The following is a 13702-nucleotide window of genomic DNA, read 5'->3' on the forward strand; positions in this document are numbered from 1 at the left end:
TTTAAGCTTTTGGAATTTTTTCACTTAGTATATAATAAATTTGGCAAAAAATAGAGTCAATGCCCGATCTCTGAATATAAGCAGGTTTGGGCCAGGTTAGTACTTGGATGAGAGACCGCTTGGGAATGCCAGGTACTCTAAGCTATTTTGAAATTTTTCACTTAGTATATAATAATTTTGCCAAAAAATAGAGTCAATGCCCGATCTCTGAATATAAGCAGGTTTGCGCCAGGTTAGTACATGGATGGGAGACTGCCTGGGAATATCAGGTGCTTTAAATTTTTGGATATTTTTCACGAATTATATAATAATCTTGCAAAAAAAAAAAAAAAAAAAAAGAGAGTCAATGCCCGATCTCTGAATCTTAGCAGGTTTAGGTCTGGTTAGTACTTGGATGAGAGACCGCCAAAGAATACCAGGTGCTTTAAGCTTTTGGAATTTTTTCACTTAGTATATAATAAATTTGGCAAAATATAAAGTCAATGCCCGATCTCTGAATATAAGCAGGTTTGGGCCAGGTTAGTACATGGATGGGAGACTGCCTGGGAATACCAGGTGCTTTAAATTTTTGGATATTTTTCACGAATTATATAATAATCTTGCAAAAAAAAAAAAAAAAAGAGTCAATGCCCGATCTCTGAATTTTAGCAGGTTTAGGTCTAGTTAGTACTTGGATGAGAGACCGCCAAGGAATACCAGGTGCTTTAAGCTTTTGGAATTTTTTCACTTAGTATATAATAAATTTGGCAAAAAATAGAGTCAATGCCCGATCTCTGAATATAAGCAGGTTTGGGCCAGGTTAGTACATGGATGGGAGACTGCCTGGGAATACCAGGTGCTTTAAATTTTTGGATATTTTTCACGAATTATATAATAATCTTGCAAAAAAAAAAAAAAAGAAGTCAATGCCCGATCTCTGAATCTTAGCAGGTTAAGGTCTGGTTAGTACTTGAATGATAGACCGCCAAGGAATACCAGGTGCTTTAAGCTTTTGGAATTTTTTCACTTAGTATATAATAAATTTGGCAAAAAATAGAGTCAATGCCCGATCTCTGAATATAAGCAGGTTTGGGCCAGGTTAGTACTTGGATGAGAGACCGCCTAGGAATACCAGGTGCTTTAAGCTTTTGGGGTTTCTTTCCTACTTTTATAATGTACTGGCGAGTAGATTGGCTGATCTTTAAATAGCCTTCTCTTTGCAGCAGTCTTCGCTTATGGCCATACCAGCCTGGCTATGCCCGATCTTGTCTGATCTCGGAAGCTAAGCAGGTTTGGGCCTGGTTAGTGCCTGGATGGGAGACCGCCTGGGAATGCCAGGTACTCTAATCTATTTTGAAATTTTTCACTTAGTATATAATAATTTTGCCAAAAAATAGAGTCAATGCCCGATCTCTGAATATAAGCAGGTTTGCGCCAGGTTAGTACATGGATGGGAGACTGCCTGGGAAAATCAGGTGCTTTAAATTTTTGGATATTTTTCACGAATTATATAATAATCTTGCAAAAAAAAAAAAAAAAGAGTCAATGCCCGATCTCTGAATCTTAGCAGGTTTAGGTCTGGTTAGTACTTGGATGAGAGACCGCCAAGGAATACCAAGTGCTTTAAGCTTTTGGAATTTTTTCACTTAGTATATAATAAATTTGGCAAAAAATAGAGTCAATGCCCGATCTCTGAATATAAGCAGGTTTGGGCCAGGTTAGTACATGGATGGGAGACTGCCTGGGAATACCAGGTGCTTTAAATTTTTGGATATTTTTCACGAATTATATAATAATCTTGCAAAAAAAAAAAAAAGAAGTCAATGCCCGATCTCTGAATCTTAGCAGGTTAAGGTCTGGTTAGTACTTGAATGATAGACCGCCAAGGAATACCAGGTGCTTTAAGCTTTTGGAATTTTTTCACTTAGTATATAATAAATTTGGCAAAAAATAGAGTCAATGCCCGATCTCTGAATATAAGCAGGTTTGGGCCAGGTTAGTACTTGGATGAGAGACCGCCTAGGAATACCAGATGCTTTAAGCTTTTGGGGTTTCTTTCCTACTTTTATAATGTACTGGCGAGTAGATTGGCTGATCTTTAAATAGCCATCTCTTTGCAGCAGTCTTCGCTTATGGCCATACCAGCCTGGCTATGCCCGATCTTGTCTGATCTCGGAAGCTAAGCAGGTTTGGGCCTGGTTAGTGCCTGGATGGGAGACTGCCTGGGAATGCCAGGTACTCTAAGCTATTTTGAAATTTTTCACTTAGTATATAATAATTTTGCCAAAAAATAGAGTCAATGCCCGATCTCTGAATATAAGCAGGTTTGCGCCAGGTTAGTACATGGATGGGAGACTGCCTGGGAATATCAGGTGCTTTAAATTTTTGGATATTTTTCACGAATTATATAATAATCTTGCAAAAAAAAAAAAAAAAAAAAAGAGTCAATGCCCGATCTCTGAATCTTAGCAGGTTTAGGTCTGGTTAGTACTTGGATGAGAGACCGCCAAGGAATACCAGGTGCTTTAAGCTTTTGGAATTTTTTCACTTAGTATATAATAAATTTGGCACAATATAGAGTCAATGCCCGATCTCTGAATATAAGCAGGTTTGGGCCAGGTTAGTACATGAATGGGAGACTGCCTGGGAATACCAGGTGCTTTAAATTTTTGGATATTTTTCACGAATTATATAATAATCTTGCAAAAAAAAAAAAAAAAAAAAAGAGAGTCAATGCCCGATCTCTGAATCTTAGCAGGTTTAGGTCTGGTTAGTACTTGGATGAGAGACCGCCAAAGAATACCAGGTGCTTTAAGCTTTTGGAATTTTTTCACTTAGTATATAATAAATTTGGCAAAATATAAAGTCAATGCCCGATCTCTGAATATAAGCAGGTTTGGGCCAGGTTAGTACATGGATGGGAGACTGCCTGGGAATACCAGGTGCTTTAAATTTTTGGATATTTTTCACAAATTATATAATAATCTTGCAAAAAAAAAAAAAAAAAAGAGTCAATGCCCGATCTCTGAATTTTAGCAGGTTTAGGTCTAGTTAGTACTTGGATGAGAGACCGCCAAGGAATACCAGGTGCTTTAAGCTTTTGGAATTTTTTCACTTAGTATATAATACATTTGGCAAAAAATAGAGTCAATGCCCGATCTCTGAATATAAGCAGGTTTGGGCCAGGTTAGTACATGGATGGGAGACTGCCTGGGAATACCAGGTGCTTTAAATTTTTGGATATTTTTCACGAATTATATAATAATCTTGCAAAAAAAAAAAAAAGAAGTCAATGCCCGATCTCTGAATCTTAGCAGGTTAAGGTCTGGTTAGTACTTGAATGATAGACCGCCAAGGAATACCAGGTGCTTTAAGCTTTTGGAATTTTTTCACTTAGTATATAATAAATTTGGCAAAAAATAGAGTCAATGCCCGATCTCTGAATATAAGCAGGTTTGGGCCAGGTTAGTACTTGGATGAGAGACCGCCTAGGAATACCAGGTGCTTTAAGCTTTTGGGGTTTCTTTCCTACTTTTATAATGTACTGGCGAGTAGATTGGCTGATCTTTAAATAGCCTTCTCTTTGCAGCAGTCTTCGCTTATGGCCATACCAGCCTGGCTATGCCCGATCTTGTCTGATCTCGGAAGCTAAGCAGGTTTGGGCCTGGTTAGTGCCTGGATGGGAGACCGCCTGGGAATGCCAGGTACTCTAATCTATTTTGAAATTTTTCACTTAGTATATAATAATTTTGCCAAAAAATAGAGTCAATGCCCGATCTCTGAATATAAGCAGGTTTGCGCCAGGTTAGTACATGGATGGGAGACTGCCTGGGAAAATCAGGTGCTTTAAATTTTTGGATATTTTTCACGAATTATATAATAATCTTGCAAAAAAAAAAAAAAAAGAGTCAATGCCCGATCTCTGAATCTTAGCAGGTTTAGGTCTGGTTAGTACTTGGATGAGAGACCGCCAAGGAATACCAAGTGCTTTAAGCTTTTGGAATTTTTTCACTTAGTATATAATAAATTTGGCAAAAAATAGAGTCAATGCCCGATCTCTGAATATAAGCAGGTTTGGGCCAGGTTAGTACATGGATGGGAGACTGCCTGGGAATACCAGGTGCTTTAAATTTTTGGATATTTTTCACGAATTATATAATAATCTTGCAAAAAAAAAAAAAAAAGAAGAAGTCAATGCCCGATCTCTGAATCTTAGCAGGTTAAGGTCTGGTTAGTACTTGAATGATAGACCGCCAAGGAATACCAGGTGCTTTAAGCTTTTGGAATTTTTTCACTTAGTATATAATAAATTTGGCAAAAAATAGAGTCAATGCCCGATCTCTGAATATAAGCAGGTTTGGGCCAGGTTAGTACTTGGATGAGAGACCGCCTAGGAATACCAGGTGCTTTAAGCTTTTGGGGTTTCTTTCCTACTTTTATAATGTACTGGCGAGTAGATTGGCTGATCTTTAAATAGCCTTCTCTTTGCAGCAGTCTTCGCTTATGGCCATACCAGCCTGGCTATGCCCGATCTTGTCTGATCTAGGAAGCTAAGCAGGTTTGGGCCTGGTTAGTGCCTGGATGGGAGACCGCCTGGGAATGCCAGGTACTCTAAGCTATTTTGAAAATTTTCACTTAGTATATAATAATTTTGCCAAAAAATAGAGTCAATGCCCGATCTCTGAATATAAGCAGGTTTGCGCCAGGTTAGTACATGGATGGGAGACTGCCTGGGAATATCAGGTGCTTTACATTTTTGGATATTTTTCATGAATTATATAATATTCTTGCAAAAAAAAAAAAAAAAAAAAAGAGTCAATGCCCGATCTCTGAATCTTAGCAGGTTTAGGTCTGGTTAGTACTTGGATGAGAGACCGCCAAGGAATACCAGGTGCTTTAAGCTTTTGGAATTTTTTCACTTAGTATATAATAAATTTGGCAAAAAATAGACTCAATGCCTGATCTCTGAATATAAGCAGGTTTGGGCCAGGTTAGTACATGGATGGGAGACTGCCTGGGAATACCAGGTGCTTTAAATTTTTGGATTTTTTTCACAAATTATATAATAATCTTGCAAAAAAAAAAAAAAAGAGTCAATGCCCGATCTCTGAATTTTAGCAGGTTTAGGTCTAGTTAGTACTTGGATGAGAGACCGCCAAGGAATACCAGGTGCTTTAAGCTTTTGGAATTTTTTCACTTAGTATATAATAAATTTGGCAAAAAATAGAGTCAATGCCCGATCTCTGAATATAAGCAGGTTTGGGCCAGGTTAGTACATGGATGGGAGACTGCCTGGGAATACCAGGTGCTTTAAATTTTTGGATATTTTTCACGAATTATATAATAATCTTGCAAAAAAAAAAAAAAGAAGTCAATGCCCGATCTCTGAATCTTAGCAGGTTAAGGTCTGGTTAGTACTTGAATGATAGACCGCCAAGGAATACCAGGTGCTTTAAGCTTTTGGAATTTTTTCACTTAGTATATAATAAATTTGGCAAAAAATAGAGTCAATGCCCGATCTCTGAATATAAGCAGGTTTGGGCCAGGTTAGTACTTGGATGAGAGACCGCCTGGGAATGCCAGGTACTCTAAGCTATTTTGAAATTTTTCACTTAGTATATAATAATTTTGCCAAAAAATAGAGTCAATGCCCGATCTCTGAATATAAGCAGGTTTGCGCCAGGTTAGTACATGGATGGGAGACTGCCTGGGAATATCAGGTGCTTTAAATTTTTGGATATTTTTCACGAATTATATAATAATCTTGCAAAAAAAAAAAAAAAAAAAAAGAGAGTCAATGCCCGATCTCTGAATCTTAGCAGGTTTAGGTCTGGTTAGTACTTGGATGAGAGACCGCCAAAGAATACCAGGTGCTTTAAGCTTTTGGAATTTTTTCACTTAGTATATAATAAATTTGGCAAAATATAAAGTCAATGCCCGATCTCTGAATATAAGCAGGTTTGGGCCAGGTTAGTACATGGATGGGAGACTGCCTGGGAATACCAGGTGCTTTAAATTTTTGGATATTTTTCACGAATTATATAATAATCTTGCAAAAAAAAAAAAAAAGAGTCAATGCCCGATCTCTGAATTTTAGCAGGTTTAGGTCTAGTTAGTACTTGGATGAGAGACCGCCAAGGAATACCAGGTGCTTTAAGCTTTTGGAATTTTTTCACTTAGTATATAATAAATTTGGCAAAAAATAGAGTCAATGCCCGATCTCTGAATATAAGCAGGTTTGGGCCAGGTTAGTACATGGATGGGAGACTGCCTGGGAATACCAGGTGCTTTAAATTTTTGGATATTTTTCACGAATTATATAATAATCTTGCAAAAAAAAAAAAAATAAGTCAATGCCCGATCTCTGAATCTTAGCAGGTTAAGGTCTGGTTAGTACTTGAATGATAGACCGCCAAGGAATACCAGGTGCTTTAAGCTTTTGGAATTTTTTCACTTAGTATATAATAAATTTGGCAAAAAATAGAGTCAATGCCCGATCTCTGAATATAAGCAGGTTTGGGCCAGGTTAGTACTTGGATGAGAGACCGCCTAGGAATACCAGGTGCTTTAAGCTTTTGGGGTTTCTTTCCTACTTTTATAATGTACTGGCGAGTAGATTGGCTGATCTTTAAATAGCCTTCTCTTTGCAGCAGTCTTCGCTTATGGCCATACCAGCCTGGCTATGCCCGATCTTGTCTGATCTCGGAAGCTAAGCAGGTTTGGGCCTGGTTAGTGCCTGGATGGGAGACCGCCTGGGAATGCCAGGTACTCTAATCTATTTTGAAATTTTTCACTTAGTATATAATAATTTTGCCAAAAAATAGAGTCAATGCCCGATCTCTGAATATAAGCAGGTTTGCGCCAGGTTAGTACATGGATGGGAGACTGCCTGGGAATACCAGGTGCTTTAAATTTTTGGATATTTTTCACGAATTATATAATAATCTTGCAAAAAAAAAAAAAAAGAGTCAATGCCCGATCTCTGAATTTTAGCAGGTTTAGGTCTAGTTAGTACTTGGATGAGAGACCGCCAAGGAATACCAGGTGCTTTAAGCTTTTGGAATTTTTTCACTTAGTATATAATAAATTTGGCAAAAAATAGAGTCAATGCCCGATCTCTGAATATAAGCAGGTTTGGGCCAGGTTAGTACATGGATGGGAGACTGCCTGGGAATACCAGGTGCTTTAAATTTTTGGATATTTTTCACGAATTATATAATAATCTTGCAAAAAAAAAAAAAAGAAGTCAATGCCCGATCTCTGAATCTTAGCAGGTTAAGGTCTGGTTAGTACTTGAATGATAGACCGCCAAGGAATACCAGGTGCTTTAAGCTTTTGGAATTTTTTCACTTAGTATATAATAAATTTGGCAAAAAATAGAGTCAATGCCCGATCTCTGAATATAAGCAGGTTTGGGCCAGGTTAGTACTTGGATGAGAGACCGCCTAGGAATACCAGGTGCTTTAAGCTTTTGGGGTTTCTTTCCTACTTTTATAATGTACTGGCGAGTAGATTGGCTGATCTTTAAATAGCCTTCTCTTTGCAGCAGTCTTCGCTTATGGCCATACCAGCCTGGCTATGCCCGATCTTGTCTGATCTCGGAAGCTAAGCAGGTTTGGGCCTGGTTAGTGCCTGGATGGGAGACCGCCTGGGAATGCCAGGTACTCTAAGCTATTTTGAAATTTTTCACTTAGTATATAATAATTTTGCCAAAAAATAGAGTCAATGCCCGATCTCTGAATATAAGCAGGTTTGCGCCAGGTTAGTACATGGATGGGAGACTGCCTGGGAATATCAGGTGCTTTAAATTTTTGGATATTTTTCACGAATTATATAATAATCTTGCAAAAAAAAAAAAAAAAAAAAGAGTCAATGCCCGATCTCTGAATCTTAGCAGGTTTAGGTCTGGTTAGTACTTGGATGAGAGACCGCCAAGGAATACCAGGTGCTTTAAGCTTTTGGAATTTTTTCACTTAGTATATAATAAATTTGGCACAATATAGAGTCAATGCCCGATCTCTGAATATAAGCAGGTTTGGGCCAGGTTAGTACATGGATGGGAGACTGCCTGGGAATACCAGGTGCTTTAAATTTTTGGATATTTTTCACGAATTATATAATAATCTTGCAAAAAAAAAAAAAAAAAAAAAAGAGTCAATGCCCGATCTCTTAATCTTAGCAGGTTTAGGTCTGGTTAGTACTTGGATGAGAGACCGCCAAGGAATACCAGGTGCTTTAAGCTTTTGGAATTTTTTCACTTAGTATATAATAAATTTGGCAAAAAATAGAGTCAGTGCCCGATCTCTGAATATAAGCAGGTTTGGGCCAGGTTAGTACATGGATGGGAGACTGCCTGGGAATACCAGGTGCTTTAAATTTTTGGATATTTTTCACAAATTATATAATAATCTTGCAAAAAAAAAAAAAAAATAGAGTCAATGCCCGATCTCTGAATCTTAGCAGGTTTAGGTCTGGTTAGTACTTGGTTGAAAGACCGCCTAGGAATACCAGGTGCTTAAAGCTTTTGGAATTTTTTCACTTAGTTTATAATAAATTTGGCAAAAAATAGAGTCAATGCCCGATCTCTGAATATAAGCAGGTTTGGGCCAGGTTAGTACATGGATGGGAGACTGCCTGGGAATACCAGGTGCTTTAAATTTTTGGATATTTTTCACGAATTATATAATAATCTTGCAAAAAAAAAAAAAAAAGAAGAAGTCAATGCCCGATCTCTGAATCTTAGCAGGTTAAGGTCTGGTTAGTACTTGAATGATAGACCGCCAAGGAATACCAGGTGCTTTAAGCTTTTGGAATTTTTTCACTTAGTATATAATAAATTTGGCAAAAAATAGAGTCAATGCCCGATCTCTGAATATAAGCAGGTTTGGGCCAGGTTAGTACTTGGATGAGAGACCGCCTAGGAATACCAGGTGCTTTAAGCTTTTGGGGTTTCTTTCCTACTTTTATAATGTACTGGCGAGTAGATTGGCTGATCTTTAAATAGCCTTCTCTTTGCAGCAGTCTTCGCTTATGGCCATACCAGCCTGGCTATGCCCGATCTTGTCTGATCTCGGAAGCTAAGCAGGTTTGGGCCTGGTTAGTGCCTGGATGGGAGACCGACTGAGAATGCCAGGTACTCTAAGCTATTTTGAAATTTTTCACTTAGTATATAATAATTTTGCCAAAAAATAGAGTCAATGCCCGATCTCTGAATATAAGCAGGTTTGCGCCAGGTTAGTACATGGATGGGAGACTGCCTGGGAATATCAGGTGCTTTAAATTTTTGGATATTTTTCACGAATTATATAATAATCTTGCAAAAAAAAAAAAAAAGAAGAAGTCAATGCCCGATCTCTGAATCTTAGCAGGTTAAGGTCTGGTTAGTACTTGAATGATAGACCGCCAAGGAATACCAGGTGCTTTAAGCTTTTGGAATTTTTTCACTTAGTATATAATAAATTTGGCAAAAAATAGAGTCAATGCCCGATCTCTGAATATAAGCAGGTTTGGGCCAGGTAAGTACTTGGATGAGAGACCGCCTGGGAATGCCAGGTACTCTAAGCTATTTTGAAATTTTTCACTTAGTATATAATAATTTTGCCAAAAAATAGAGTCAATGCCCGATCTCTGAATATAAGCAGGTTTGCGCCAGGTTAGTACATGGATGGGAGACTGCCTGGGAATATCAGGTGCTTTAAATTTTTGGATATTTTTTCACGAATTATATAATAATCTTGCAAAAAAAAAAAAAAAAAAAAAGAGAGTCAATGCCCGATCTCTGAATCTTAGCAGGTTTAGGTCTGGTTAGTACTTGGATGAGAGACCGCCAAAGAATACCAGGTGCTTTAAGCTTTTGGAATTTTTTCACTTAGTATATAATAAATTTGGCAAAATATAGAGTCAATGCCCGATCTCTGAATATAAGCAGGTTTGGGCCAGGTTAGTACATGGATGGGAGACTGCCTGGGAATACCAGGTGCTTTAAATTTTTGGATATTTTTCACGAATTATATAATAATCTTGCAAAAAAAAAAAAAAGAGTCAATGCCCGATCTCTGAATCTTAGCAGGTTTGGGCCAGGTTAGTACTTGGATGAGAGACCGCCTAGGAATACCAGGTGCTTTAAGCTTTTGGGGTTTCTTTCCTACTTTTATAATGTACTGGCGAGTAGATTGGCTGATCTTTAAATAGCCTTCTCTTTGCAGCAGTCTTCGCTTATGGCCATACCAGCCTGGCTATGCCCGATCTTGTCTGATCTCGGAAGCTAAGCAGGTTTGGGCCTGGTTAGTGCCTGGATGGGAGACCGCCTGGGAATGCCAGGTACTCTAATCTATTTTGAAATTTTTCACTTAGTATATAATAATTTTGCCAAAAAATAGAGTCAATGCCCGATCTCTGAATATAAGCAGGTTTGCGCCAGGTTAGTACATGGATGGGAGACTGCCTGGGAAAATCAGGAGCTTTAAATTTTTGGATATTTTTCACGAATTATATAATAATCTTGCAAAAAAAAAAAAAAAAGAGTCAATGCCCGATCTCTGAATCTTAGCAGGTTTAGGTCTGGTTAGTACTTGGATGAGAGACCGCCAAGGAATACCAAGTGCTTTAAGCTTTTGGAATTTTTTCACTTAGTATATAATAAATTTGGCAAAAAATAGAGTCAATGCCCGATCTCTGAATATAAGCAGGTTTGGGCCAGGTTAGTACATGGATGGGAGACTGCCTGGGAATACCAGGTGCTTTAAATTTTTGGATATTTTTCACGAATTATATAATAATCTTGCAAAAAAAAAAAAAAGAAGTCAATGCCCGATCTCTGAATCTTAGCAGGTTAAGGTCTGGTTAGTACTTGAATGATAGACCGCCAAGGAATACCAGGTGCTTTAAGCTTTTGGAATTTTTTCACTTAGTATATAATAAATTTGGCAAAAAATAGAGTCAATGCCCGATCTCTGAATATAAGCAGGTTTGGGCCAGGTTAGTACTTGGATGAGAGACCGCCTAGGAATACCAGATGCTTTAAGCTTTTGGGGTTTCTTTCCTACTTTTATAATGTACTGGCGAGTAGATTGGCTGATCTTTAAATAGCCATCTCTTTGCAGCAGTCTTCGCTTATGGCCATACCAGCCTGGCTATGCCCGATCTTGTCTGATCTCGGAAGCTAAGCAGGTTTGGGCCTGGTTAGTGCCTGGATGGGAGACTGCCTGGGAATGCCAGGTACTCTAAGCTATTTTGAAATTTTTCACTTAGTATATAATAATTTTGCCAAAAAATAGAGTCAATGCCCGATCTCTGAATATAAGCAGGTTTGCGCCAGGTTAGTACATGGATGGGAGACTGCCTGGGAATATCAGGTGCTTTAAATTTTTGGATATTTTTCACGAATTATATAATAATCTTGCAAAAAAAAAAAAAAAAAAAAAAGAGTCAATGCCCGATCTCTGAATCTTAGCAGGTTTAGGTCTGGTTAGTACTTGGATGAGAGACCGCCAAGGAATACCAGGTGCTTTAAGCTTTTGGAATTTTTTCACTTAGTATATAATAAATTTGGCACAATATAGAGTCAATGCCCGATCTCTGAATATAAGCAGGTTTGGGCCAGGTTAGTACATGAATGGGAGACTGCCTGGGAATACCAGGTGCTTTAAATTTTTGGATATTTTTCACGAATTATATAATAATCTTGCAAAAAAAAAAAAAAAAAAAAAGAGAGTCAATGCCCGATCTCTGAATCTTAGCAGGTTTAGGTCTGGTTAGTACTTGGATGAGAGACCGCCAAAGAATACCAGGTGCTTTAAGCTTTTGGAATTTTTTCACTTAGTATATAATAAATTTGGCAAAATATAAAGTCAATGCCCGATCTCTGAATATAAGCAGGTTTGGGCCAGGTTAGTACATGGATGGGAGACTGCCTGGGAATACCAGGTGCTTTAAATTTTTGGATATTTTTCACGAATTATATAATAATCTTGCAAAAAAAAAAAAAAAGAGTCAATGCCCGATCTCTGAATTTTAGCAGGTTTAGGTCTAGTTAGTACTTGGATGAGAGACCGCCAAGGAATACCAGGTGCTTTAAGCTTTTGGAATTTTTTCACTTAGTATATAATAAATTTGGCAAAAAATAGAGTCAATGCCCGATCTCTGAATATAAGCAGGTTTGGGCCAGGTTAGTACATGGATGGGAGACTGCCTGGGAATACCAGGTGCTTTAAATTTTTGGATATTTTTCACGAATTATATAATAATCTTGCAAAAAAAAAAAAAAGAAGTCAATGCCCGATCTCTGAATCTTAGCAGGTTAAGGTCTGGTTAGTACTTGAATGATAGACCGCCAAGGAATACCAGGTGCTTTAAGCTTTTGGAATTTTTTCACTTAGTATATAATAAATTTGGCAAAAAATAGAGTCAATGCCCGATCTCTGAATATAAGCAGGTTTGGGCCAGGTTAGTACTTGGATGAGAGACCGCCTAGGAATACCAGGTGCTTTAAGCTTTTGGGGTTTCTTTCCTACTTTTATAATGTACTGGCGAGTAGATTGGCTGATCTTTAAATAGCCTTCTCTTTGCAGCAGTCTTCGCTTATGGCCATACCAGCCTGGCTATGCCCGATCTTGTCTGATCTCGGAAGCTAAGCAGGTTTGGGCCTGGTTAGTGCCTGGATGGGAGACCGCCTGGGAATGCCAGGTACTCTAATCTATTTTGAAATTTTTCACTTAGTATATAATAATTTTGCCAAAAAATAGAGTCAATGCCCGATCTCTGAATATAAGCAGGTTTGCGCCAGGTTAGTACATGGATGGGAGACTGCCTGGGAAAATCAGGTGCTTTAAATTTTTGGATATTTTTCACGAATTATATAATAATCTTGCAAAAAAAAAAAAAAAAGAGTCAATGCCCGATCTCTGAATCTTAGCAAGGTTTAGGTCTGGTTAGTACTTGGATGAGAGACCGCCAAGGAATACCAAGTGCTTTAAGCTTTTGGAATTTTTTCACTTAGTATATAATAAATTTGGCAAAAAATAGAGTCAATGCCCGATCTCTGAATATAAGCAGGTTTGGGCCAGGTTAGTACATGGATGGGAGACTGCCTGGGAATACCAGGTGCTTTAAATTTTTGGATATTTTTCACGAATTATATAATAATCTTGCAAAAAAAAAAAAAAAAGAAGAAGTCAATGCCCGATCTCTGAATCTTAGCAGGTTAAGGTCTGGTTAGTACTTGAATGATAGACCGCCAAGGAATACCAGGTGCTTTAAGCTTTTGGAATTTTTTCACTTAGTATATAATAAATTTGGCAAAAAATAGAGTCAATGCCCGATCTCTGAATATAAGCAGGTTTGGGCCAGGTTAGTACTTGGATGAGAGACCGCCTAGGAATACCAGGTGCTTTAAGCTTTTGGGGTTTCTTTCCTACTTTTATAATGTACTGGCGAGTAGATTGGCTGATCTTTAAATAGCCTTCTCTTTGCAGCAGTCTTCGCTTATGGCCATACCAGCCTGGCTATGCCCGATCTTGTCTGATCTAGGAAGCTAAGCAGGTTTGGGCCTGGTTAGTGCCTGGATGGGAGACCTCCTGGGAATGCCAGGTACTCTAAGCTATTTTGAAAATTTTCACTTAGTATATAATAATTTTGCCAAAAAATAGAGTCAATGCCCGATCTCTGAATATAAGCAGGTTTGCGCCAGGTTAGTACATGGATGGGAGACTGCCTGGGAATATCA

At 38.1% G+C, this 13702-nt stretch overlaps 11 pseudogenes; all 11 read left to right on the forward strand.

Moving 5' to 3' along the window:
* Positions 1 to 1210: 1210 nt before the first annotated feature.
* On the forward strand, positions 1211 to 1329 carry LOC127936351 (uncharacterized; annotated as a pseudogene).
* A 778-nt stretch (positions 1330 to 2107) lies between these two features.
* Positions 2108 to 2226, forward strand: LOC127936388 (uncharacterized; annotated as a pseudogene).
* A 1350-nt stretch (positions 2227 to 3576) lies between these two features.
* LOC127936353 (uncharacterized) lies at positions 3577 to 3695 on the forward strand (annotated as a pseudogene).
* Positions 3696 to 4478: 783 nt separating this feature from the next.
* On the forward strand, positions 4479 to 4597 carry LOC127937204 (uncharacterized; annotated as a pseudogene).
* A 2040-nt stretch (positions 4598 to 6637) lies between these two features.
* On the forward strand, positions 6638 to 6756 carry LOC127936354 (uncharacterized; annotated as a pseudogene).
* Positions 6757 to 7533: 777 nt separating this feature from the next.
* Positions 7534 to 7652, forward strand: LOC127936106 (uncharacterized; annotated as a pseudogene).
* A 1353-nt stretch (positions 7653 to 9005) lies between these two features.
* On the forward strand, positions 9006 to 9124 carry LOC127937084 (uncharacterized; annotated as a pseudogene).
* A 1068-nt stretch (positions 9125 to 10192) lies between these two features.
* Positions 10193 to 10311, forward strand: LOC127936355 (uncharacterized; annotated as a pseudogene).
* Positions 10312 to 11089: 778 nt separating this feature from the next.
* Positions 11090 to 11208, forward strand: LOC127936389 (uncharacterized; annotated as a pseudogene).
* A 1348-nt stretch (positions 11209 to 12556) lies between these two features.
* LOC127936356 (uncharacterized) lies at positions 12557 to 12675 on the forward strand (annotated as a pseudogene).
* Positions 12676 to 13459: 784 nt separating this feature from the next.
* Positions 13460 to 13578, forward strand: LOC127937114 (uncharacterized; annotated as a pseudogene).
* The last annotated feature ends 124 nt before the right edge of the window (positions 13579 to 13702 follow it).

The sequence above is a fragment of the Carassius gibelio genome, chromosome A19, assembly GCF_023724105.1.
Source record: "Carassius gibelio isolate Cgi1373 ecotype wild population from Czech Republic chromosome A19, carGib1.2-hapl.c, whole genome shotgun sequence".
In the NCBI taxonomy this organism is placed as follows: Eukaryota; Metazoa; Chordata; class Actinopteri; order Cypriniformes; family Cyprinidae; genus Carassius; species Carassius gibelio.